At 32.8% G+C, this 26,371-nt stretch overlaps 1 protein-coding gene and 1 long non-coding RNA gene across 2 annotated transcripts in view; one reads left to right on the forward strand and one right to left on the reverse strand.

Moving 5' to 3' along the window:
- The window catches only part of LOC130445631 (uncharacterized), a 185,852-nt gene that overhangs the window by 152,388 nt on the left and 7,093 nt on the right, over positions 1-26,371 (reverse strand). The gene's annotated exons all lie outside the window — the stretch shown is intronic.
- Positions 8,104-10,363, forward strand: LOC130445664 (uncharacterized). Its single transcript, XR_008910076.1, has 2 exons — positions 8,104-8,323; positions 10,129-10,363. It is a non-coding gene; the product is annotated as an uncharacterized LOC130445664 (long non-coding RNA).

Genomic DNA, 26,371 nt, shown 5'->3' on the forward strand with positions numbered 1-26,371 from the left:
ACAAGTAGCGTCTTGAAGATGTTTCCATCGAGTATTTGACAATGTTTCACAGAAAGCCTAATTTTTGCGCCGTTTCATAACCATGGATGAAACGTGGGTCAATCACTTCACACCCGAAACAACAGAGCAATGAAAATAATTTTCATTCACTATCTTGAAAAAAGAAAGACTATCAACAGCGAGTAGTAAGCGGACTTTTTGCAACGTTTGAGCACACAAATCAAGCAAAAACGACCGCATTCGGCTAAGAAGAAAGTATTATTTTACCAATACAATGCACCAATTCACACATATGTTATTTCAATGACCAAAATTAATGAATTAAAGTTTGATTTGCTACCTCATGCACCCTATTCGCCAGATTTTGCCCCCTCGTATTATTTTCTGTTCCCCACTTTGAAAAAATGACTCGGTGGTCAGAGATTTTCCAACAATGATGAGTTGATGTCGGTATTTAATGGTTATTTTGAGGATATTGACGATCCTTATTATAAAAAGAGTATCGAACTTATGAAACATTGATGAGAAAAATGTATGGAGCTAAAAGGAGATTACGTTGAAATTTTTTTTCTTTGATGGGCCAGTTCTGGGACTATCCCCGTACATGTGTTTGTTGATTAGTTTGACAACAACTTGACCTTGACTTTTAGTCCGAACTTGACTTAAAGTTGCTAAGTCGATTTTTTAGATCATCAAGAAGTTCCGGTTGTTATGTTGCGGGAAATACGACTTGTCGCTCCTATATTCTATTTCAGAAATGTGTAGAGTAATAGAATGGGTTCAATTTCGGTGTTGGCCATAGGTGTAGGTCTTAAAATAGTATTGTTTGTAATATTAAAATTTCAAGTAATTGCGTCAGGGAATTAGGAAAAGTATGTTTACTGGCTTGAAGTGTCAATATCGAAATATTATGTAGGGATTACTAAGGTAGTAGAATATACAGTTACGTTTTGCGTTCAACACTTCAATTAGTGCCTCTACCTAATTCCAACCCTATTTCGGATTTGGCTTAACCGTGCGCCATAAGGCCAATGGTGTCTTACCCAAAATTTTTAGATCTTTATAAGTATATTTGTTTAGTTTAACGCATCAGTATTTGCTGTTAAGCCGTAAATAGTATTCACAGTATTATAAGATTAGTAATAAAGTGGCGACATTTACACCAACGAAAAGATATTCAATTAATTATACACTATCAGTGAATGAAAAAATTATTATTTTAAATGTTTTTAAATTATTGCGGGGGAGAAATATAGCAGGCCAAGTGGAACCTCCCAAGAAAAGTCCAGAGAGGCCAGTAAAAGTCCTTGATGAAGACACCAAAAGTGTAATTTGAAGAAAAGTTCACTCTTTTTATTTTAAAAACGAAATACCCAGATAAGACTATAGTGGAGCTTGGCCAGGATGACAGTATTCCGTTGATGAATTTTGCCTGGGAAAAGCATAACCGTAAAGCACTTTTACTGGAAAGCGATGAAATTTTTTGTTGGCGACGAAAATACTTAGGAAGTATGAAGCAGTACAAAACAGAGCAAAAGAAAATCTTTTATCTTGATGAGACGTAGATTAATAAAGGTTATACAGTACCAAAAATGTGGCAAGACAAAAATATAACCAGTGCTCGCCAAGCTTTCATGGAAGGCCTGTGAACGGTTATTAAGGTGCCTTCAGGTTAAGGGAAGAGACTAATAATCGTCCATATTGGAATCGAAGAGGGATGTTTAAAAGAAGGTTGGAGAAAATAAGAAATTATTGACTGGTTAACCACCAAAAGTATTGAATTTGAAGATAATTTGATAACAAAAGAACTATTAGCTATTTTACACAAACATCTTTCTATTAAATACGCCGTGGAAGATATGACAGAAAAACATAGTTTAACTGTACTGCGCCATATCATTGAGAACTAAATCCTATAGAACTTATATAGGCGCAAGTGAAAGGATTTGTAGCAAGACACAACACGACATTCAAAATGCAAGACGTTAAGCTACTGTTTGATCAATCCATTAAGGAGGTGATACCAGAGAACTGGCGAAAAGCAGTCCAGCATGTCATTAAAGAAGAGGAGAAAATGTGGGATCTTGACTACTTGATCGATCGGACCGTCCAACCGTTAATTATAACGTCAAGAGAAGATGTCAGTTCCTCAGATGACGCAGAACATTATGATTTCTTATAATTTAATTTCTGTATAATGTATTTTTTGTATAATGTTCAATAAAAAGTGTCCCTAATACTATGTACTTAATGCCTAATTTTTATTCTGTTAAAATAAAATTCTTTTCTTTCTACGAGTATCCTACCGACACGCTTTTGGCACACTATTTTCAGTGTTGTGAATGTATAACAATAGGCTAAATACATATATTGACCCCAACCGTGTGGTACTACCAGCACTTGATAAAACAAAAAGAATTTTACAATGAAATCAATGCCAAACTATGAAAGTGGCTTAAATATTCGTTGGGCCTCTCTGTGGTCCCTTTCCATACCTAATGAGGTTTTATTACTCTATACCTTTTTAAAATAAACTATAGACCAAGACCGAGTATTAATCGAGTTAAACACTCGGGCAAACATATATTCAGTGTGTTTTTTTTTTTCGCAGGTCATCCAAAATGAGTAAACCGAGATTCAGGTTATTAGAATCAAATGTCTTTGTTGAAGAACATCTGTGTAGAAAGTGGAAGAGTGGTATCGACTTATGCCAGGAGAATACAGATGAAGAAGTTTGAAACCCTGCCAATTTAAGCTATTTTCGAAAACTGCAACTGGTGGGTAGACAGCCTCCAGCATATCAACCCAATCGCAGGTCCGTGGTATGAACCACTTCTTAAAAGATGCTTTCGGTTATATGCTAACTTTTTATAAGGTTTCATCCTAGCAAGTTGAAATGCAAGGTTCAACCAATAACATCCGGATTATGGAGGTTTACAGTTCACATCAACCATTTTGTTTCCCGCTTATTAGCTTATTTTGAGATTTCTTATTCAATTTAATTATCAACAGCTAAAATTTAAAGATTCAGTTTATACAAGGATAATGGTAAGAATGTATAAAATATTAAATTGTTGTCGCTATTGAATATTCAAAATTTCCAAAAAATTCATCGTTTATAAGTAATCGAAACCCAATTGCAAAGATTCCATTACATAGATACATACATACAAGCTAATAAAAGTGTGTTAAACGTGTCTATTAGTGATAAAAATGACCTAATAATTTGAGTAAAAATTTATAATTCTAGTTTAATAATTTTGAGATATATATAAATACTTCTTTCCCGTATTTTATTAAACTTGAATTTCGACAAAATACCGTCGTATCTTGATCGGTTTTGGATGAATACCGATGTTAGATAAAAAAGTTAAAAAATTTTCTGAGAAAAATCTGAAAAAAGTTATTCATCATATAAATTAGACCTAAAATCAAGATAATTTATTCAAGATTATCTATTTCATAACTGAGTAGAAATTGCGAACAAATATTTTTAGTATTTTGTTAAAAACAGTATGACACATTCACGTATCTGAATCTGAATTTTGAGAGAAATTAATTTTAAAACGTACTCACCGTCAATGAAAATTTTAAATTGCCGTTTCGTTAATAACTAACAGGAGAATACAATAATAAAACACTTGTTTCAAGTTCATAAGTACTTATGCATTGTATTTCCTCCAATATCGATAAAATTAGGTCTAAACTGGCAACATTTTGATAAGATTTCATTATTACAAACGCGGATATTGTTAGTTAGCTTTTCGGATATATTTTATCTTGATCAATCCTTGACTTCAAATCATAATCGAGTAAGTTGGAATTTTTGGAACCGTTGGTGATAATTATATTGAACATACTGCTTATACTGCCACTAGACCTTCACTCACAATTATACTGTCTGATGCGTGTTTCGATAACAAAGTTATCGTCTTCATATACTGAGGGTGATCTATTATCTGACTTATCTGTTTTATATTGGATTTTCTCACCAATAAACTTTCTCTGTGGGAATATTTAAACTGTTCTTACATTTATCAATTCTAATGCTTCCAAATGCATCCATTATTTTTCATCAAACTGGTTAAAGTTCATAGTCATTGAATCAAAATTTAAGATGTCTGTTGTAAATAAGAAATTGAAAAAATTAAAACCACGGCCCAAGACAATTTCTTTGAAGCCTATTGTTGAAAACTTTTCTTCAGACGTTCAGCACAAAAGAGATGAACTTGTTGGATAAGGGTTTGATTTTTGCTTTTACTGCCGAAGGCGATCTTGACGAATTGATTGGATATATGGAAAGTTCAATAACGGAACACAAATTATTTAATCACAAGAGATATGGTGAAATAAGAAAGTTCCATTCATTATTTTCCTCATACGGCTAGGAATTTCACCGTGTAGGCGTACAGAAAAACATGTGGGTATAGAAGGCCGAAATATTGTAGGTGGTATATTCTCAACCGGTCACCCTGAAAGTGAGCTTTTGCGTATTCATAAATCAATTCTAAATTCTTCATTAAATGGAGAAAAGTGGAGACAACATAATTTGCAGTTATGATTAGAAATGTGAATCTATCTCCCATGTTATATGCTTCAAAATAAAACTCTTACTATGATGCTATCATTACCTCCTACAACGTGTTTACAATTAAAAAGAATGTAACTGTAAATCCAGTTACTGTTGTAAAATTATAGTTATAGTTAAACATTTATTTTCCTTTTTAGGTTTTTAGAGCTCCTGGTTTCACTGCAGACATCAATCATCAAAATTTAGTTGAGGGAATGCAAAAGATTTATTCAAATGGAATATATTTCAGCGTTAGATTAAACCAGAAAGTAATTGATTTGGGTTATGTGAATACTACACAACAAAAACGCGGTAAAAAAACATAATTGGACACGCAGAAGAAATTGGATAGCTTATAGTATAATTGATAGGAATTTCTGCTAAACATACCTTCAGATAAAAATGCAAAATCATATATCCATCTGAATATAATATAATAGTTTTATTATCCTACTTCAATTCTCAGCAAAAAGTGAAAGAGCTAGATAAAAATTTAGGTTTTTTCCAAATATAGTTTATTATTTCATCAAATGTATCAATGGATTTCAAAAAAGAAGTATAACGAATAACAAGGAAAAGCTACTCCTTTTTCTATCAAGCAGAAAGGATGTCGAGAATTGCAATATGATCGACGATAAACTGAATGAAATTTTGCTTCATCATTTATGTGGTGTGCGATAAAAAAGTTAAGGTAGATAACAGTGGACATACTGGAAGCAGGAAATGACTTAAGGATGATGATATACTGGAATAATAAGGACAGGGGTGGCAGCAGAAAATTGGTAAACTGGCATATTACAGTATAATCTCACTAATCCGGCACTTCGATAGATCGGCACGTGCTAACGTATTTGTTTTTATAGTTAAAAATGTCAAGTAAACGCAAACACAAAATACTAGTTTTTAATGATAAAATGGAGGTTTGAAAAAAGTTAGATAGTGGACAAAATATGTGTAAATTGGCAAAAGAATATGGTGTTGGGCGTGCTACTATACACTATCTTAAGAAGAAAAGGCAAAAGATAGTAGACCACGTTAAGACAATGGAATCAGGGTCAGGAAAGCGTAAAACGCTAAAAGTTGGCGATTGTCCAAAGATGGAAAACGCTTTTTACTTATGGTTCATACAGCGGCGTTCTAAACACACTCCTACATCTGGAGAAATTCTGAAAGCCAAAGCAATCGAATTCTATAAAAAATTACCCAAAAAGATGATTTTCGTGCGAGCGATGGATGAATGGATAAATTTAAAAAACCATTTGGTATCCGTCTATTAACCATATCGGGTGAAAAATTATCAAACAACGAATCTTCAGTACAGCCTTTTATCGAGCATTTTAAAAACAAAGTAGAAGAACTGGGTCTTCTTCCTTACAAAATCTATAACGCAGACGAGAGTGGTCTGTTGCCCAATAAAACGTTCGTATCTGCTGAAGAAGCAAGTGCACCAGGTCGTAAAGTGAGTAAAGATAGAATCACATTCATGCCGTGTTCAAATGCTACTGGAACACACAAATTGGATTTCTTAGTGATTGGCAAGCAAAAAATCCCAGAACTCTTAAGAACATTTGTCTGCCAGTCTGCTACAAAAATCAAATTAAAAGTTGGGTCACGAGAGAGGTATTTAGCGAATGGTTTCATAAAGACTTTGTCCCAGAAGTGAAGAAGTTTATGAAAAGATCAAACTTGCCCATAAAAGCTTTACTCGTACTTGACAATGCTCCAGGCCACCGAAATGAACAAGAACTTAAATCAAGTGATGATGAATATCCAAGCCATCTTCCTACCACCAAACCGCACACCTTTAATGCAGCCGATGGATGAAAATGTTATCCAAAAAATAAAGTCTTTGTATAAAAATAAATTGCTGATCCATATTATATCTCAGGATGGTGATGTAATGCAGAGCCTTAAAGGATTGAATTTGAAGGATGTTGTATTCTCTCTCGCTCATGCTTGGAAGTCTGTTTCTCCTAACTTAATCCAATCTTCGTGGAAAATGTTGTGGCCTACTATGAATGATGTATCAGAAATAGAAGAAACAAATGAATGGGATACTGAGGATAATGTGCCTATTGCCGATTGGGTTCAAAATCTATCAGAAAAAGGATTGGAGGCAAGTGAAGAAAATTTGAATTCTGGGTTTGAAGGAATCGAAACAGAAACAGAGGAAATTATGACTGATGAAGAAACTGTATGTGAAGCAGTACAAGAAGAAAGCTCTGTAGAAATATTGGAGCCACCAACTACTACAACTGCTGTAAGAGTTAAACCAGATGATGCATGATTTGTTTCAATACCTGCATAACATGGGCAGAAGAAAACGGCATATCTGCCAAAGATATTATAATTCTTCACAACATGCGAGAAAAGGTTTTTAAGCAAGGACTACAAGTTGCACAAAAGCAGACCTCAATTAAGGATTATTTCAAATCTAATTAATTACATATGTACTTACATGTTAATTTAAAACATTACATACATTTATTCCCTCTATGAAATGCTTTATTTTATTTATTACCTATGACTTTTTCTGTACTACCCAGTAATCCGAACATTCCAATAATCCAGCACCCTCCGGTTTTCAATAGTGCCGGATTAGTGAGATTACACTGTATTTCCAATGTAATATGAGAAATACAAGCGAATGCGAAATTAGGCAGTGCACTACTAAAGACAGTTGGTGAACTGTATGCAAGAGTAGAAAAAAAAAGGCTGGGAATAGTAATTGAACAAACGTTAGAAGACATACAATACGCTTTCAGACCAAATAGACCTGTGTTTGGTACACCTTGAGATAAAATAGACAGAAACGACATATGGAGAACCTGGAAGAAAGAGAAGTAGAGGAAGCAACGATATACGGAATCAAAGGTCTATATAAAAATACACTGAATGATATAAGAACAAGACATGTAACATCATAACCATCCCGACGCTTTACACCCATTAGAAATGGCCAGGATTAAGTATTTATATGAAAAGAAAGGATCCTGAATCGCCAACAACAAATAAATTTAAGGTAACACTCTCACCATTCGACGCAATCGACCGGACATTTTGTGATGTGAAAACATAAGCCAAGACTTGGCGCAATGGGACAGTTAACTGATATTCATCAAGATAGGTTCTAATTCGTTCTATATTGTTGTCTATTCTTAATACATATTGATTTATTTGACTTGTAACCTTTCCTATCACCCATCGCAATTCTATAGTAGAAGCTACAATTATCATAAGCAAACGCCATATTGTCTATGAATATGTTCATGATACCAAACTGACATAGGTTGAGGGAGAATCCTAAAGGAACGGTAAGCTACAAACAAAAAATATCATTAATAAAAAAAAATATTTCGATTAAAAATAACAACAAATGATAATGATTTTGATAATTCGTAATTGACATCAAAATAGACACGGTATGGCTATCAGATGATCGAAACATATAAGTTGATAAATAATATTGGCAACTATTCAAATTTTTACATAATAGATCACAGTAAATTACTACACGAGAGATTCCAATTCTCAGTTTTGGTCCATACTTGATTGCAAAAAGAACTCACCACGATAAAACATGTTTTTTAAATGCATTTATACATCGAAAACGTTTGCAGCGAGAAGTACTGTTACGATGAACACAATGAACGATATTTTTGACATGAATCGATTATTATGTTTACTTGTAATTGCTAAATCATTACATAGAGCTTTGAAAGATTTTTGAAATGTTACCGGGAATGAAAAAAGGTACGAAATATTTTCATTATTTTATAACATTTTTTCTCTATACAAACAGAAAATATATTTCTTCTGATCTCATAATTTTTCCTCTTCTCAATCATTATCTTGAAAACAATTTGATATGACAATATTTTCCAACGAAAGATGTGATATTATTTTTTTGATTATCCAGATTCTTTTTAACAGTTGAAATTCCTATTTTAAAGTAATTCATATATTTAGTATATTTTTGTCGCTTAAAGGAAACTTTTTCAGAGCAATCTTCCATATTATTCGCAGTATTTTCCAATACTTTCAAGAAAATGACAAAATATTATGTCTTGATACTAGGACAACTTGTATACATTATTATTTTCATAGAAAACAAGCAATCTAGATAGGAAACAAAAATATGTGTTTTTTTGTTTTCTATCTAGATACTCCGAGCTTCAGCTCCCATTATCTGGAACTCAATCTTCAATCTCGTTTATGTTCTCTAAGCCATCTCACGATATCCTAGTTCTTCTATCTCTAATAACCTGACTCTTCATTCTAACTCTGAGGCTCACTCCAAAAATTGCTCTTAGCGTGTCCACTTCTCTCTATTATTCTTTTCGTTGTTGGTGTTTTGGCTCTTGCTTCCGTTACATATGTGAAAATAAGTATATATGTGTATATATATCTTGTGTTTTCAACATATTTTTTCCTTACTCTTTTCCATCTAATCGGCAACGACCATATATTGAGTTTACCTTATTAAATGCCAACTTTTGTTGTCTTCATCCTATATAGTAGACGCTGTAGATCATCTTCATTCTCTGATACTATCACGCCATCATGCGTATTCCATAACATTTTTAATGATCAATCGCTGATTGCGTAAGCTGCATTGACCTTGGTGTAGGTTTCTATTATTATGTCCATGTTAATATTGAATTTTGTAGGGCAAAGAATGTCTCCCTGTTGTAACTCGGTCATAATCTCGTTCTGATTTTGATCCTTGTTATAGTTCCGTTGTTTAGATAAATTGATAATATTTTCATACTTATCATCTATATATTTTTTCTCTAGAATGTTCAATACGTCCTTAAATCCCACTTTATCAAAGGCTTTTGCCAGATCAATAAAACATATAAACATGAGCTTGTCGAACTCTATTGATTTTTCTTTTTGACATGTATAGGCATAACATATGTATTTATAGGACTTTCGAAAATTCTCCAACAGCCATACCATGTAAGATCAATTTGTTTAGTGACGACGGTTCTCTCTTTCTTGGTTGATGTAAATGTTAATTCTCAATGTATGCTATAAAATTAACACAGACACGTTTATTATAATTTAGGCGACAATTCTGTATTGTTAAATGAATAGGAAATCATTGATAGTGGCATTAAATATGTTTTTTAATACTCAATTATTAGAACTCAATAATTGGAATAATTGCTAAAGACTGAAATTAGAAATATACAAATTATAGAGGTATTTCGAATGCCCCTTTTATACCCAAAGTTATAAAATACGCGTTTTTATAACGAAATGTTATAAACCAACAATTAGGACCGAAGATGTGAGTCCAAGAGTCCAAAATACATACCTACCCTTCAATTATCTTACCTAACATAATATTAGAGGATTAACAACGTCGAATGAATTTTGAACCTATTTAAATTTAGAGACAGTAATTTCTATTCTTAATCTATGAAAATATTTAATTATAGATAATTCTTCAATGTGACTTATATATATATATATATATATATATATATATATATATATATATATATATATATATATATATATATTATTTACATTTTATCTACTTATTTTAGACGTAGATTTCCCTGATGATGGACCAAATACTCAAATTACAGATCGATGAATGTATATCTTAGAAATAGAGTATGTTGACTTTCGAAATAAAAACAACATGCGAATATTGATATTTAACAAGTGCCATAAGGCTAGAACGAATCAATTTTTATCGTTGCCGGATTAGATTCTATAAAACTTGATATATTATTTTGTTAGAATCTCTTTTACTTGAATAAACAAATTCCATATTTATAGATAAAATTCATTCTCCCCTCCTCGTTTTCTAGTAGTTTCATAGTAAATATCCAAACTTTTGCTTACGGGTCTTAGTCCCTCTACTGCCATATCTGATTTTCTTTAGTTTCAAAAAGTGAACAATTTAAACGGAACAGATTCTATAACTAAATAAATAAACTATATGGATGTGTAAACATAGTCAAGCATATCAAAACTACGATGCGTAGATTGGACGAGAACTTATCAAGACCACAGATTAATAAAAAGGAAAAATTTTTGGGAGCATAAGATCAATAAACGAAGACAAAAAAACTTCACGAATGACTACTCAGTAGATTAAGTAGGGTTAAGCAGTGGGAAAAGGCCGGTCAGGTTCGTAGGTGGAGGACGATAGTAGCTGCTGCTAGGATTCACCCAGCGCTGCAGGCGTGGGAAAGAAAGAAGTATAATAATGGTGAAATTCCCGAAAGACGTTAATTATTGTTTTCTCTGAGCTCTTTCTTATTTTCCAATTATCTGAAGGGTTGCGGCCACTTTTCCTGTAAATACAATCGTCACATGGGTCCCATGTTTTCATAGGAATTATCCAAAAAAAGGTATGAAGGAAAATTGTAGGCACCGATAACTGGAAGGAAAATTTATCAATATCTACACAATGTTCCCAATTATAATGGGATTTAGAAAAAGGTCATTCTAATATCGAAATAAATCTGTAGATAACTAGTAAATGTATGTATGCCTAACATCAACAAACACAGGGTAAGCTGAAAGGTCAATTTATGATATTCTTGATTTTGTTAAGTGGTTTCGTCCATACTTTTTAAATTATATTTGGTATGTATTTCATATGAAGCATTCATTTTACCTAAATCCATTAATCTTCGACATATATTATATTATCTGAAAATTTGATATATATATATATATATATATATATATATATATATATATATATATATTTCAGTAAATGATCAAAGTTTATAGGGAAAACTCTGTTTTCAACAAAAATTTACGAGTTATTGAAAGAATAATAGATGGCTTTATTCGTAACGGATCAGTAGTAAATGAAAAATACCAAAGAACCAGAACTGTTACGGCGTTACCGAGAATTCCTACATTAGTACTAGTGAAATCTCACACCAAGTTAGTCAGCAATCGGATAGAAATATGTACCATGAATAGAAAATATATCAGTACGATATTCACTTACAGCAATAATTGACATACCATAACCGTCCTTGTAGTTTTGCTTACGGGCTTTAAAACAAATGATGATGATAAGGTTACCTTTAAAAAAATGGAATGGTGGCCTGGCATTATTTTCATTATTACTTGAAACAATCGTATATTGTGAAAACTCAGTAATAATAGGTACCTTATAAATGTTTGGAAGGGTATCATTCGAGACTACACGATTGAACCACATTTTTTTGAAGATGGCATCAATTGTACTGTATATTTCAATTTTCTTGAGAATAATTAGTGGGTGGATAGGCAGAGAAGAACCTACTGCATGATTAGCTCGATTAGTGGGATTATCGAAAATTGATTTTTTTATGTAGAGCTTTGTAACTGCATATATTAAGAATCTTCAACAGCAAGTCTAATGAGACATAAGATGATGAAAGTATTCAATTGTATTGTTGTAAAGTTAGTTGAAAATGTTCGTTGAAGGTTGTTATGGTTTGTGTTTATCAAATAATATGCAATAAGTTTTGATATAGACAAATAAAAACAAATATTTATAACTGGATATGGCTTTATTGTTTTACCAAATAGTCTCCTTTGAGATCAATACACTTTTGCATACGTTTAGACTAATTTCTGAAGCATTTTTTCCATTTCGATTGAGGTATCTCCAAAGCATGTGATTTGCATGCACCAACCGCTTCTTCAGGTGTAGAAAAATGTTAACAACGCGATTTATTTTGATCTGAGGAAATATGAAGAAATCATTGGGTGCCAAATAAAGACTGTACAGTAGATGACCCATTAATTCAACTCAAACAACAAGTCCTGAGTACGTTTATCATTAAAAATGTCAAACTTTATGATTCACATCAGTGCTGCCATGTTTTAAAACTTAAGTAGCAACCCTTGTACTAAAAATATAAAATATAGGAGCAGCCATATAAATAAAACTAAGATAATCATCAACTTAGTTTTTAGCTCATCCTATTAACATTCTGTTATAATATTTGAAAACTGGAAAACATCCGTCAACTTACTGCGCAATATAAACAATCATGAAATAATTTATGTATATATATATATATATATATATATATATATATATATATATATCATTAATTCACCTTTTTGAATTCATCCAGTAAATAGTGTAACTGTTCTGACTTAAACTGATACAGTGACAAATCTATTTTTGATAACTGTAGTTCTCACTGCATTTTTAGTTTAGATGCATTCCCATTCTAAATATAACAAAATTATAAATAAATTAGCCATTCCTAGTGGGGCCTTCCATAAATCTAATAATAAACATTAATGTCATTCAACCTGTGCTGATATTATTTTACCTTGTTCTACTTAATACTTTTACAAATTTACATTTTACTCGAAATGAATGTTCCAAATGGCTACTTCCATTAAATAAGCTACTAGCGGTGAATCAAAACATTCGTCGAATTTCTTTGGTAACTACTGAATTTGGGTTTTCTCTTCTAAAATTTAAGTCAGCCTGATTCCAATTGATTTTCAATAGTTTAAATGCCGCAACATCAGCTGGCTGCATAATTCTAGTTGTGTTTGGGTATAGGGCAACGAGAATTATTTTAAGTCTTGAACATAACTCACTGGTTTGAATAGTTAAGAATAGTTAAGTGAGTTTTATGTCCATCCACAAATAAAATGACAGGAAATTTGGTGTTTTGGCTAACAAGGTATTTGTAGAAGATGTTTCCTATGTACTCGAAAAAGTTCTCATTTTTCATCCAACCCGTATCGCTGCATCCAATACCCCAACATTTTGGAACTGAGTTCATAACATTAGAAGGAAGCCTCTTGTAGGGGTAGATTATCATTGGTGGTATTATATCTCCAGATGCTGCAAAAGTGACCATTACAGTCAAATTAACCTTTGAATGATGTTCTATCTCATAGACATTTCGGCTTCCTCTCATAGTCAACACCCGTTTATTCTTGGGACACAAATAAAAACAGGTCTCGTCCCCATTAAATACCCGTGACGGGTCTTCAAGAACATCACTGTAGCCTTTGCGATGTAAGTATTCTTGGACTCCAGTAAACCACTTTTTGATATCAGTTTCAGAAACAACTGAACTTGCTGCAGTTATAGCTTCTGCCGTTCTTTCACTTAATTCTGGGTGTTAAAAATAACCTATTCCAGCCCCTCCCAGGTCTGTTTTGCACAAATGGATTGGCTCGAGGATTTTCATCTAAAAAGCCTTTGACTGAATCTTGGACATCATCGGCCCTCACTGGAAAACCTTTTTTTTTGGCACGTAAAAATCAATTCTTTAAGACGTTTTTCTTCGTCCAGAGAGAGGATCGGATTTGGTCCATGGGTAGTCTTTTCTTGAAATTTGTCGCTTTTTCTAAATTGCAGGGTAGCTTTGGGACTTTAAATTGCTCCGCAGCCTTTCTCTGGCTCATCCCATTTTCAATAGCTTGAATAGCAAGCTGAATATGTTGTTCTGTGTAGTTTTTGTGATATATTTTCTCTTTCTCAGGTTTCGGCATTTTAATCTGAAATTGCAAAAACATAATTTTAGTGGGTGTTACAGTTATTGGCCATGCGATGTACTAGCAGACGGCCAGCAACTGAAAAATAATCGTTAAATAAGCAAACAAGCACAAAAAATACATTTTTTAATGGTCAGAAGCTTAAAAATCTTTATTTTGGATAAATTAATGTATTTTAACATTGTTCTAGTGATTGGCCAGGTAGGCCAATCACTGTTTATATGCATGAAATATTGTTACAGTTGTTGGCCACCAAAAATTGCCGCCAAAAACTATAACCTCACTTATAAAATCTTTAAAAATACTAATAATTAACCTTTTTTATCGTCCCTAAACAGAAATAAATTAAATCCTACTACAAAATTGACAACAACTTACCTGCAGTGGCGATCAAATTACTTAGCAATCTCTTTGTATTCACTGTAGACTTGGCAGGATTTGCGAGACGGTTTCTAAACATATGCGTTTGCAATTGTTCTTTTTTAACTAAAAAAATTACCGATGCAGATTCGATTAAGCAACGTTGCCAAAGTTTATTGCTAATTAAGGTGTTGCCGTATTGTTTTAGGAGATCTTAATATTTAAATTTAATTCCGAAGTGGCCAATAACTAAACAGTGGCCAATGAATATACCTGTTACCCTATTCATTGTAATTATGAAGCCATCCATTTATGGCAAATTGTGGCTATGTCTAATACTATTGTAATATAATGATATTCTAACAAAACCACATACTTTTGAAGGATGTCTATAAAGTAATAGATCACAATAGATCACTTTGCTGTAAAGTTTTGACCTTAAAAAGAAGTGCTCTCTACTTTAGGTTTCAAGATGGGAAATGGAAACTCATGTTTTTTTATGAGGTTGTGAGAATGATAGTTCTGAAGACTGTGTCTGGTAGTGATATGCCGAATGCTGCCAGTCCCACTCCAAATACTCATCGCCTCTCTGCGATATTTATTTTATCGTTTTTCGAGATGCAGTACCAAGTCACGTATGACTTATCTCGGGAACTACTAGTTGTCGGGTTCACTTCCAGTGAGCTGCGGAATACTACATAGTGCCGTCGAATGCCACTAGTTTCACTGCACAAACTCATCGACTAAACTAAACTAACCTTGTTAGTCCTTGAATATACTTGAGTGTTGATTTCGAGAGTTCCGAGGGCCAAGAAATTACTGTTAATTCGACGACACTCTGGCAGCACTCTAAATCACATTAGAATCATTGATCACTCTGCATGTTAATGCTTAGGTCTTCGCACCTCGTCCTTCTCCTCCCCCAATTACTCCGTAAAAAATAGCACTCTATTCTAAATCATCGAGGATTATTTCATTTTAGGTCGGATCCTACCCGGCACTATCATTTTCGCTTTTTCAACCTAAAGCGTGATTTTCTACTTCCCATTCTAAAGCCTCGAAAACAGGCCCTTATAGAGCATCACTCTACTTGAAGAGTACAGAACATTTCTTTTTAAGGTCCAAATATTACAGCATAGTGAAGAGAACAACATTTCAGTGATTTGGGAACTCTTAGTTTACAACCATTTTTGAAGGCACTATCTATAGCCGTATCTATATAATATAATGTTCAAATTTGCTACGAATTTTGAGGAATAAAGTAAATTATCCAGATTTACATTTACAAACATATGAAGATGCAGTTTCACTGCTCTGTTGCTAATAAGGTTCTACTTGTGTTTTCTTTAAAATTCTTTAAAGAAAAATAGATTTAAAAACCAAGCGCCCAAACGCGTTAGTGTAGATTTAGATAGCATAGTTCAAGTTGAGTAGAATCAGAGATTTTGATGTGTTCTTATAATCCTTAGTCCTTATTCTCACTAATATTCAGGCCCGCCCGGAGGATTTCTGGTGCCCGGGGCAAAAGCTGTCTCGGTCCGAGACAGCTTTTGCCCCGGGCTCTCCGAGACTCTCGGTGGGCCCTGTTTACATTTGGGTCTGATGGTGCTGGGGAGGGGGTGGGGATCATTCTGCGAAAAAGAAATTTTTTTGCCAATTGATTTTTTATTTTTTTAGTCGCATAATTATCGAAATTTCATTACTCCAATGAATCATAATTAAAATCGAACATATTTCAAATAATGTTTTAACTTAAAGGTTGCTATTAATAAGCACCTATTTTTTTGTACCTTATTAGTTAATAGGTTTTTATTGAAATTTACATTTTTGTCTCTATATATCTCGAGCGCTGACTAGGATTATTTCATTTCATTGAGAAAGCAACTCTATTGATATATATATATATATATATATATATATATATATATATATATATATATATATATATATATATATATATAATTTTTGATAAATGAATGTCTTTATCTGGTAACTTTGGTAAATCGAAAAAATGCCGTGTTTGATACTTTCAATAACTTCATATGCTTATCGTAATTAGAGGGGGAGAGAACCTTCAATAAATCGAACTAGGCCGCTTCCCTATAATTCGCATTTTTCCTAGAATGTTTTCATTCATTTTCCGAGTTATGATTACCTCCTAAGCCTTTTTACTTTATCTTCGAAATTTTCTCTAGTTTGTCACGATGAGTGAAAGCAACAAATACGTTATAACAGAACATAATATAATGTTATTCAACAAAATATTAGTTTTCTATCACTCCACATATAAAGTATTGTAATATTTTAAATATTAACTTCAAATTTGCATCATCAGCTTTTAAACAATAGAAAATTTAAATTTATATTATAAACATCCCATAAATTGATTAAAAAATAATAATAATAATTTTTCCTTTGATTCGGGGGCCCCTCAGCATGGGGGGCCCGGGGCAAAGTGCCCCATCTGCCCCCCCTAGGGGCGGCCCTGCTAATATTAGATTAGATAGACGAAAGCTCCTGGTATAAAATATATGCAAATGTTTTTAGAGAATACAATAATATGCTTACCTTAATTAGATGAATAAAATAAAATTTTAATTTTGTCATAATTTTTTCTCCAGCTGTACTACAAATTGTTTCTGATATATGTAACTAAGAGCCATTCGAATTTGTACCCGGTACAAATTTTGTAAAAGTAAATATTTTTATATAAACATTCAAAAACTTCAAATGAAACTTTTTCAATTGCTAAAAATCGAATAAAGCCAATACTTTACAAAATTACTAATTCATGAGGTGGTATTGAAATTTCAAGCCATTTCTATCTTTTGCATGCTGCCACTTAAATTTATTTACTTTAATACTCTTTTAGCTTGTACATATTTACTTTGGGTACTCATTTATTAATAAACCAAAATGAGTTGGCACTCCTCTTTCTTAATCTTTATAGCTAGATCCCGCAAATACGATAAATTCTTTTCAGACAACACAACTTTTTCTTTGTCAGCCAAACACATTTTAGTATTCATAATTTAATGCAAGTATATGTTTCTTTTCTACAACGGTTGGGGGAAATAAGGACATTCCACCTACCTGCTTATACCTGTTCGCAGGTAGGTGTAACAACCGCAGAGTTGCTGCTTGTTATAATTAGTTTCTGGGTGTAATACGAGGAGTGTCTGTTGTAAAACGAGATTGGCGCTGTAATTTTATGTGTTGCATTCTTACGTTGTCACTTATAATTATCCTTATTATATAACTATTCTCTACCCATACAGTGCTGGGACTCTTGTTCTCTTAGATCCTTCAGGGAATATGCCGCTTTCTCCTTCGCGAGTTCAACGGATTCTTTTCAGGATCATAAGGACAAATCCACGCTTCATATGTTATTATTCTTTTTTTATAAGCTTCTTGTAGATCAAACGTGAAAATTGAAGCACCAATTTAATACACACTTTTAACAATCCGTTGCTTTACTGTTACTGTTGAAATTTTTCCGACGATATAAACAGACAACCCCTATGTGAGGTTACGTCTATACTGATTTGTTTACAGTAGCGAGAGGCACTGTATTCGTTGCAATGCACCGTCAGTCTCTTTATTTAATAGTCACAACTAGTATTATTCATAAGAGGTACTTATGATTTTCCATTTACGCTAGAGGTAAAAATTATAACAAAATAAATATAAAATAATTTATTAATGATAAATAATACAAGCAGCAATATCCTCGTAAATTATTTACATTGTAAGTAATGTGATAAGCTTTATAACATTTACTTATTTTATTAGAGAGTGAATACCTACAGGCTTTTTAAAAACAAGAATGGCAAAATATATACAGAGTGATTAGGACTATAATTGAGAATAAAGAAAGAGAAGAAAGGGCTAGATAGAGTCATTTACAGCGATGAAATGCGAGAGTGGATTCCACTGGAACTGTACAAGAGTCCATTTTGAGTTTGACACTACCTGACAAAGGCGGTAGGAAAGCCGTTAGCTGTCCATGAAGATTTCTTCACCAATACAAAGTGTTCGTATCGATTACACAAGTTTACACGGTTTTTATACCCCAGCTCAATGCTGGTTTTAGAAATTACTATGAAACTTGGTTAAGTTAGTATGAGCATTAAAAAACTGGTCACTCTGTCTAATTAAAGACCAATAGTAATCCCTAAAATATTTTCATCACAAAATCCTTGATACCTTTGTCAAAAATCTCTAAATCTTGATGAAATTTCCTCCTTTTTTGTCACTAATACTTTCTAAGTTATTAAGGAAAAAATGAAATGTGGGTGCAGAAAATGATTCTACAATGACATATTTACTCCTAAATTTCAAAATTTTCAAATAATTTGGCCACAATATCTTTTCATTTTTTTATCCCTCAAAAATTCTTGAACAAGTTTAATGTACAAAGGAGGTAGAATAATGTGTTTTGGATATACAAGCGATTTATATTTCATGTGCATTTTGCACGGAAGATACTCGCTCCAATAGAGTATTGTTTCCTTACTCAATGATGCTCTCTGGCAATGTTGTCCCACAGACCTTATAAATTCAATAATAAACCGATGACTCTGAGGTCGCTGCACGCTTTCCATTGATGTTTTTGATACTCTATTAATTTCATAAAATCGTGAAAATTGATTCATAGCTGCTTGTCCTATTGGTATAGACATGGTTTCTAATTGCTCGTTGTACAAAAAAAAAACCGCTTTTAGACTGTAGATTAATGGATCAACGAACAACGAACGAACGAACAAACACATTATTTTCTATCATAGTTTCGATTCATAAATTAAAAAAAAAATCCCAGGGTATCAGTACAATAACGATATTCTACTTATCTTCCACGATATAACCTTACTTCTGTTTGTGAATAAAAGAAGTTTCCTATCTAGTATTATCAAATTCCAAGAGGTTCTGCTTTGGATCCTAATAATTGTAAAACTCTTAATAGTTTAGCTTTCATCTGAATATATTTTGACTTGAATCACCATTGCAAGTTGGATATGAAAGATCTTTCGCGAATAAAATTTGCTGAGATATGCACTTTTAAATGAATCTACGATGGGTCTCTTGAAGTTGAAATTAGATATTAGACGTTGAGAAAGAACTGACAAATAAATTATACATATTCTATCACCATGCAGGGTAGCTGAAAAAAATATTTAATTCAAGAAAAAAATTAAGTGATAGAGTTTTTATGTTAACATTTTTAGGTTTAAGGAAGGTGAACTTTGGCAAATACGAAATAACCCCGCTCGTCAATGCGCGGTACTAGATGATTGTAGTAGGGATTAGTACGGTCCCTCAAGCAGGTATACTTGACTACTATTGTCAGTTCTATTGTGTCTATTAGATAGTGAAAAGCACTTACAGGGTACCTACTTTCATTATATTTACTGGATACCGAAATAGAATATATATTTTATTCTGGGGTTCATAATTTAGTACTTTGATTATTTACCGTACTGATTCACAAAGCGCAAGTTACCCACTTTGTCATCCGAATACTTTCTCATTTTAACTTCGTGCTATCGTACGACATTTACTCCTATATTTGCCAAATTGTAAATTGATGCATTTAGAAACATTTGTTTCGGGGTATATGTAAAAAGTCAAATTGTGTTGTGGAAATGTCATATTATCAATGCAATAAATAAAGTAAATAAATTCATTTTGAAATATTATACTGTGCATAATTTCCTCAATAAAACGATTTATAGAACGTGGGCTGGGTACAGTATTCTATTTAATTTTTATATTACATTGTTCTGGTTCCTTGAATGTTTCATTCTACTTCCTCAGTGTCACACCTTCATGAATGGTAACCATGATGAATTATTCGGAGAATATACTTTTAGTTGGGTATCTATATGAATATTATCAAATGGTTTTTGCGGAAGTGCAAATTTTTATTGATCCATTTGCATTCGCTCATTTGGGGCTTCTTTTCAAGTTTGTATACAATACAGGGTATAAATGAATCTAGAATTATTTATTGAAGAGGTAACGAAAATTGAATACGATTATTTCTGAATACTAGTTTCAGGGATTAATTTTTTATACTATTTTGCGAACTATAGTTTATTTGAGAATACATGATAACACATTGATTGAATTGCGTGTACTTATAAGCTTATCATAATTAATATATCTATAGAGTTATTTATCTAAATAGAAGGATGGTTTTTCCTCCATAAGGAATCATCATCATGATCATCAGTTTCCTCACCTCTTACAGAAATAATAATTAATTCTATCGTGTCCTTTATTAACAGATCAAGTTTCCAGAATTTATCTGCCCCTGTAATGATACACTCGATGAAATAATATTTGATATGGAATCACTTGATAAACATTTCTAAATTATCTGTTTAAATGAATTTACCTGTTAAGGTGGTAAACCAACATTTAATTTCCATGTTATTTCGTTATATCATCTACACTATATTTGAATTTTGGTGAATGTTGTTCACATAATTACAATCGCTCTTTTTTAGTCACTATCACTATTTCTTATTAACCAAGCGAAGCTTCCTTGCGTTTTCCATTTAACGTTAGGTAACAGTTTTTTTAATCTTGAATGGTAACTAAACAAATAATGCTCAACGTTTCATATTACAAATTCTCAATCACATATTTATGTTGTTAAATTAGGGTCATAAAAATTGTGCTATCTCACATTTTCAAATAAACTATGATAATGCTTTCAGTCCCGTCTACTAGTTCAAATTGGTGTTAATTTGACAAACTATAACTAAAATTATGTAGATTTGCTCCTTCAATATGGAATGATGTATAGATCATTGTGCGTAAAAAGTTATTAAGTTCAAAAAAATTTTAAAAAGTTATAAACACCTAACCATATTAATTGAAAAATATCGTTTAATCTAAACACCTCAGAAAGTTCATAAGTTACTTTACTCTAAAGATTCATACAAAAATTTTTCTACGTCCATAGACTTAAAAAAATGAGGCAAAACTTTTATCAATTTTTATTTTATAATAGTAATATTAAAAATACAACTGTGAGCATTATTGATGACTATGGAAATGTGCAACATTTAACGAGTTCAAAGAAATAATATCGTCTATAGTTGCATTAGTACTTATGGGATTGTTGGTAGGATCGTGAACATTTACAATGTTGCTAGAAGTAGAATAAATTGTTCCCGTTAAAATTTTCACTGCGGAATCCATTTTGTTTTTTATTGAGTCGTCTACGTAACCCTCCGCAACTGTGTTGGATTTCCACCTACCGTGTTTCTTTAGTTAAATTACATCACCATCGGAATCCACAAATAGAGACGCCGAAGAGCGTCGAAGTACATGCCCTACGTGGAAAAAATAACTTTAATGGCGCAATATTGTATATTGTATTTTATAGGAAACTTAAAATTCCAATTGATAAGTTGAATTATGAATATGAAAGTCAATTTCGAATTTGGAATTTACTTTCAAAATTTGTGCTAGTGATTGTCAATATCCGTTACGTAATTACAAAGTTACAAACAATTTAAACAATTTCCATTTATCTCGAAATACTTTCTCTGACACAGATCTAGGCATAACATTGCCAGTGTTTTTATACTGAACCTCCGAGTTCTACAAACAATTTCAAAATCCTCGTATTGCTACAGCATTATTTTAATTCGAAAGAAATTCTGTATTTTTTCCATGTATATGGGACCATACATGAGACCTGTAATCCACCACATATCTTAGTCAAAATGGCTATAACCTATAGCCATTCAAAGCGTCAAGTAAATTCTAGTGTGATTATGGAACATTTGAAAGGGATGCATAAACACTTAAAAATTCTTCCTTTTAATGAGAAAACAATAATATTTAATAATTGTTTTTGAATTATCTTCAGACAAACATTCATGAAAAAGTGTTACATAGAGTGGAATTAGTTAGTAGTAAGCTTGGTATTCGGAAATCTACGATTTACAGGGTTATGAAGAAGAGAAATGTGCAGAGTTTCAAACAGCACAAAAAGCTCCATTAAAATCAAAATTTCAAATAGAAACTTTGAAAAGAAATATCTTTTCACGAGAAACGATTTGATAGTATGGAGATGAAATTACCTAAGGACCATAATAGAAATGAGAAACCAAAGAAGAGATATACTTTATTTATGTGAAACATGGATCAATGAGGAACATACACTAAATGAATTTTGGCAAGATGAAACTGCTACAAATCGAATAAAGGTTTTTTCAAACAATTTATCTACTGGTTTTAATTGATCCAACAGGGAAGAGGCGTAGACTGATAATAGTACATGTCGGCAGTTCAAATTGTTTTATTAAAGACTAGCTGACCCGACAGACTTCGTCCTGTCAAAAAGATTTGTAATGTGGCAGTTTTTGTGCCTACGTATTTTAAAAAATTCTCCTGAACAGAACCGTCACCCTGGTGATAGGGCGTTGTGAATAAAAAATAATTAAATAAAACATATATAAGGATTTAAAAGTAAGTAATCGCTTTATTGTTAATCATGTGAATCATAAATAATTATTATTATTATCATTGTAGTGCTTTGTGGTATACGATGTTTTTTGTTTGATTACCTGGCGCATAGATAAACAAATCTGATGGTTTTCCAACACGGGAACAGGCAACATACAATTGACCATGTGAGAAACATGGGTTTTCTAGATTAATACCACAAACACTTAATGATTGCCCCTGGGACTTGTTTATAGTCATAGCAAAAGCAAGCCGCACTGGAAACTGTAGTCGTTTAAACTCAAATGGCACATCAGTCGGAATCATTGGGATGCGCGGTATGAGAACATCTTCTCCTTTATACTTTCCTTTGAGTATAGTTGCTTCTATCACATTGTTTAGTAATTTTTTTATCGCTAACCGTGTACCGTTGCAAAGACGCGGTTGGTTGATATTTCGCAACATTATAACCACCGATCCGACCTTTAATTGAATATTGTGAGGTGGCAATCCTGGCAAATCCAGCGAGTTTAAAAATTCCGGTGGATAGTTGACTACATCATCTTGATTAGTAGCCGAATCAACTGATTTATATATCCTCAATTCGTCTGTAATTTGTTCTTGAATTTTGAAATTTAATTCATTTACATCTATGTTTTTTGCAGCCAGTATAGCTCGTTCGCTCAACCAATCATGGTTTCTGTAATTTTGAGAAACATCTGGAAACACCTTCTGAATAAGTTCATCTTTTGATTGAGTTAACTGACAAAAACTTTGAGGAAAGTTAATGCAGCCAGTCAACATGTCTATAGGTAATTTGCCATTACCAATGTCAATGAGTTGTTTAGAGAATATGTTTCCAGATTGGTCATTTTGCAACTCGACACGCATATTCTTGCTTAAATGAAGTACTTTGACATGTTTCCACAAATTGGAGGACTTTAGACATGCATTGAGTTCATCAGCTGGCGTTGATCGTGGAATCACTGGCAATGTTTGACGAAAATCTCCTGCTAATTAAGATTTTTTATGTGCCATCGTGCATTCATCCCAAACAATCAATTTACATTGCTGCAAAACCTTTGCCATTGCAGAGTTCTTCGAAACGTTACAGGTTGGAGTTTTATTGCTTTGCATATTTAATGGCAATTTTAGTGCTGAATGGGCTGTTCGACCACCTTCAAGCAAAGTTGCTGCGATTCCCGACGAAGCGAGTGCAAGTGCAATTTTATTTTGTGAGCGAATTGTTGCTAATATTAATGAAATCAAAAAAGTTTTTCCTGTACCACCAGGTGCATCTAAGATGTAAATCCCTCCAGTTTCATCATTTGTTACTTTCATAAGAGTTTCAAATACATACTTCTGTTGTTCATTTAACAGTGGAAGATTTGTTTGAATTAATTCTTTCAAAGCGTGTCCTCAATTGAAATCAATGCTTCATTGTAAATTTCTTCACTGATTTTTATATTTGGATTTCCCATTCTATTCCGTATTTGATACAAAATATCATCACACATATAATCTTTGTACTTGATCCACAAATCAATTGGGTTTGATGGGAAGCATGTAGATATGATTATAGAAAACAATGTTCGTATTTAATGAGCGTGTGATGATATTACAGCATCATTGAGAGTTTGATCCCAATGAGCGTCATTTTCAAGTAATTGCAAACGTTGACAGGCTTCTCTGTAGGATCCACACAATTCACCATCAACAGTTCGTAACTGTTGGAATGATGTTGCGCCACGTACATTGACTAATAGCAGTCGTAAATAAAAACATTCATCATTGCTTGGATGTACTGAATAAATCCGACCAATCGCATCGGTGGAATATACATCTGTATATCCTGGAACTGGTTTTCCTTGTTTCCGTCGTATACAACTCCTTGAGGATTGATTCCAGGTATAATATTTTGGCATTTCAGAATATAGCAATGTTTGTGCGAAATCATCGTTTTGGCATGTCTCAAAAAAACTGGTTAATGTAGTAGATGGTGGCTGAGCAGCTCTTTGTACTGCGTTCTGTGTTGTAAAATACACTCTTTGTCCATTTTCTAAATGCACAGCTAAGTGAACAACAGAAGGGTGTCTCTCATGAATAGGAAAAGAAAATATTCGCCAAACTGCTTCATTACTACTGACATAGCGGCCCATTTGGTATTGGGTAACTTCATCATTGGAATTCTCTGCACCAATTCCAATCACAGCCATATCACTCCCTTTGGTTACATATTTGCAAATGTATTTAATTGATTTCACTGAATGGCAAGATTCAACGTTGATGTGTGCTTTGAATGTCTTTGATAAAATGGGTGAATATGGAACAATCCAACGATTATCTATTTCAATATCTTGTTGATTTAATTTGACAATTGTTGATTTTCCATTGTCTGTTGTCGATCTGCGACGATACAATGGATAACCGTCGGCAATCCTCGTTTCTGCCACTCCACAGAATACATCCAGCAGCGTGTCTCACCAAACACATTATGTTTTACGATGAAATCCATTAATGATTTCAACTTTTGTCTAAAGACTCTGGCTGTAATATCATGACGATCAATGGGTGATTGCCCAGAGAATAACTCCTGCTTGATTTCTATCCATTGCGGATTGCATGTAAATGTGATGAACAAATCTGCTGTACCATAATGACGAACATACGACATGGCATCTTGAGCATATTCGTGCATATGCCGAGGGCTTCCGATGTATGTTGCTGGAAGAATAGTCATCCGACCGACATTCTGTGCATTTTCATCAGTATTAATCGCATCTCGAAGGTGAATATACTCTTCAGATCGGAGTTTGGTTTGATTCAACCTGATGAATGTTAATCTCTCCGTTTCAATTTTAACATACATGTCAACAACATATTTGTGATATAATCGCCGACATTTCAATATGTGATTATCTTCATTTTCAGGAATCATTAGGCGGTATGAATAATAGTTCATTGAACTGACTTTTCTGTTGGTTTCAGAACCTTTAAATAGATTTTGTTTTAATAACATTCAAATATAAAATTAAAATACATAATATAATGACTGAAATATTATCGCCATAACTAAACTAATATTTTAGTTACCTGTAATGGGATTTATCATTTTTGTTGAGAAATCGTAGCCATCTTCACCTTGCCAAAATATAATGGTGGTGCATTAAAACGTCTTGTATGTTGACCTGCAGGTGTTTTATCAGCTCTGATTACAATTTTGTGATTATCGGATGGCATCAGATCCAGGGCAGTTTTAAACAATATAATCAATTGATTGTGTTGATGAAATAAAGTTTGTAATTGTTCTATAATAGACCTCTTTACTAAATTGTTATGTGCACAACGCAGATCAATTTCTTGTGGTGAATTGCCCATAAAATAAATTTGCAGGAATTTGTTGTCGCTATCTGACACTGGTAACAGTGAACCTGCTCTGTGATATATTTGCCCTTGTATCTGTAAATAAGAAAAATA

The sequence above is a fragment of the Diorhabda sublineata genome, chromosome 1, assembly GCF_026230105.1.
Source record: "Diorhabda sublineata isolate icDioSubl1.1 chromosome 1, icDioSubl1.1, whole genome shotgun sequence".
In the NCBI taxonomy this organism is placed as follows: Eukaryota; Metazoa; Arthropoda; class Insecta; order Coleoptera; family Chrysomelidae; genus Diorhabda; species Diorhabda sublineata.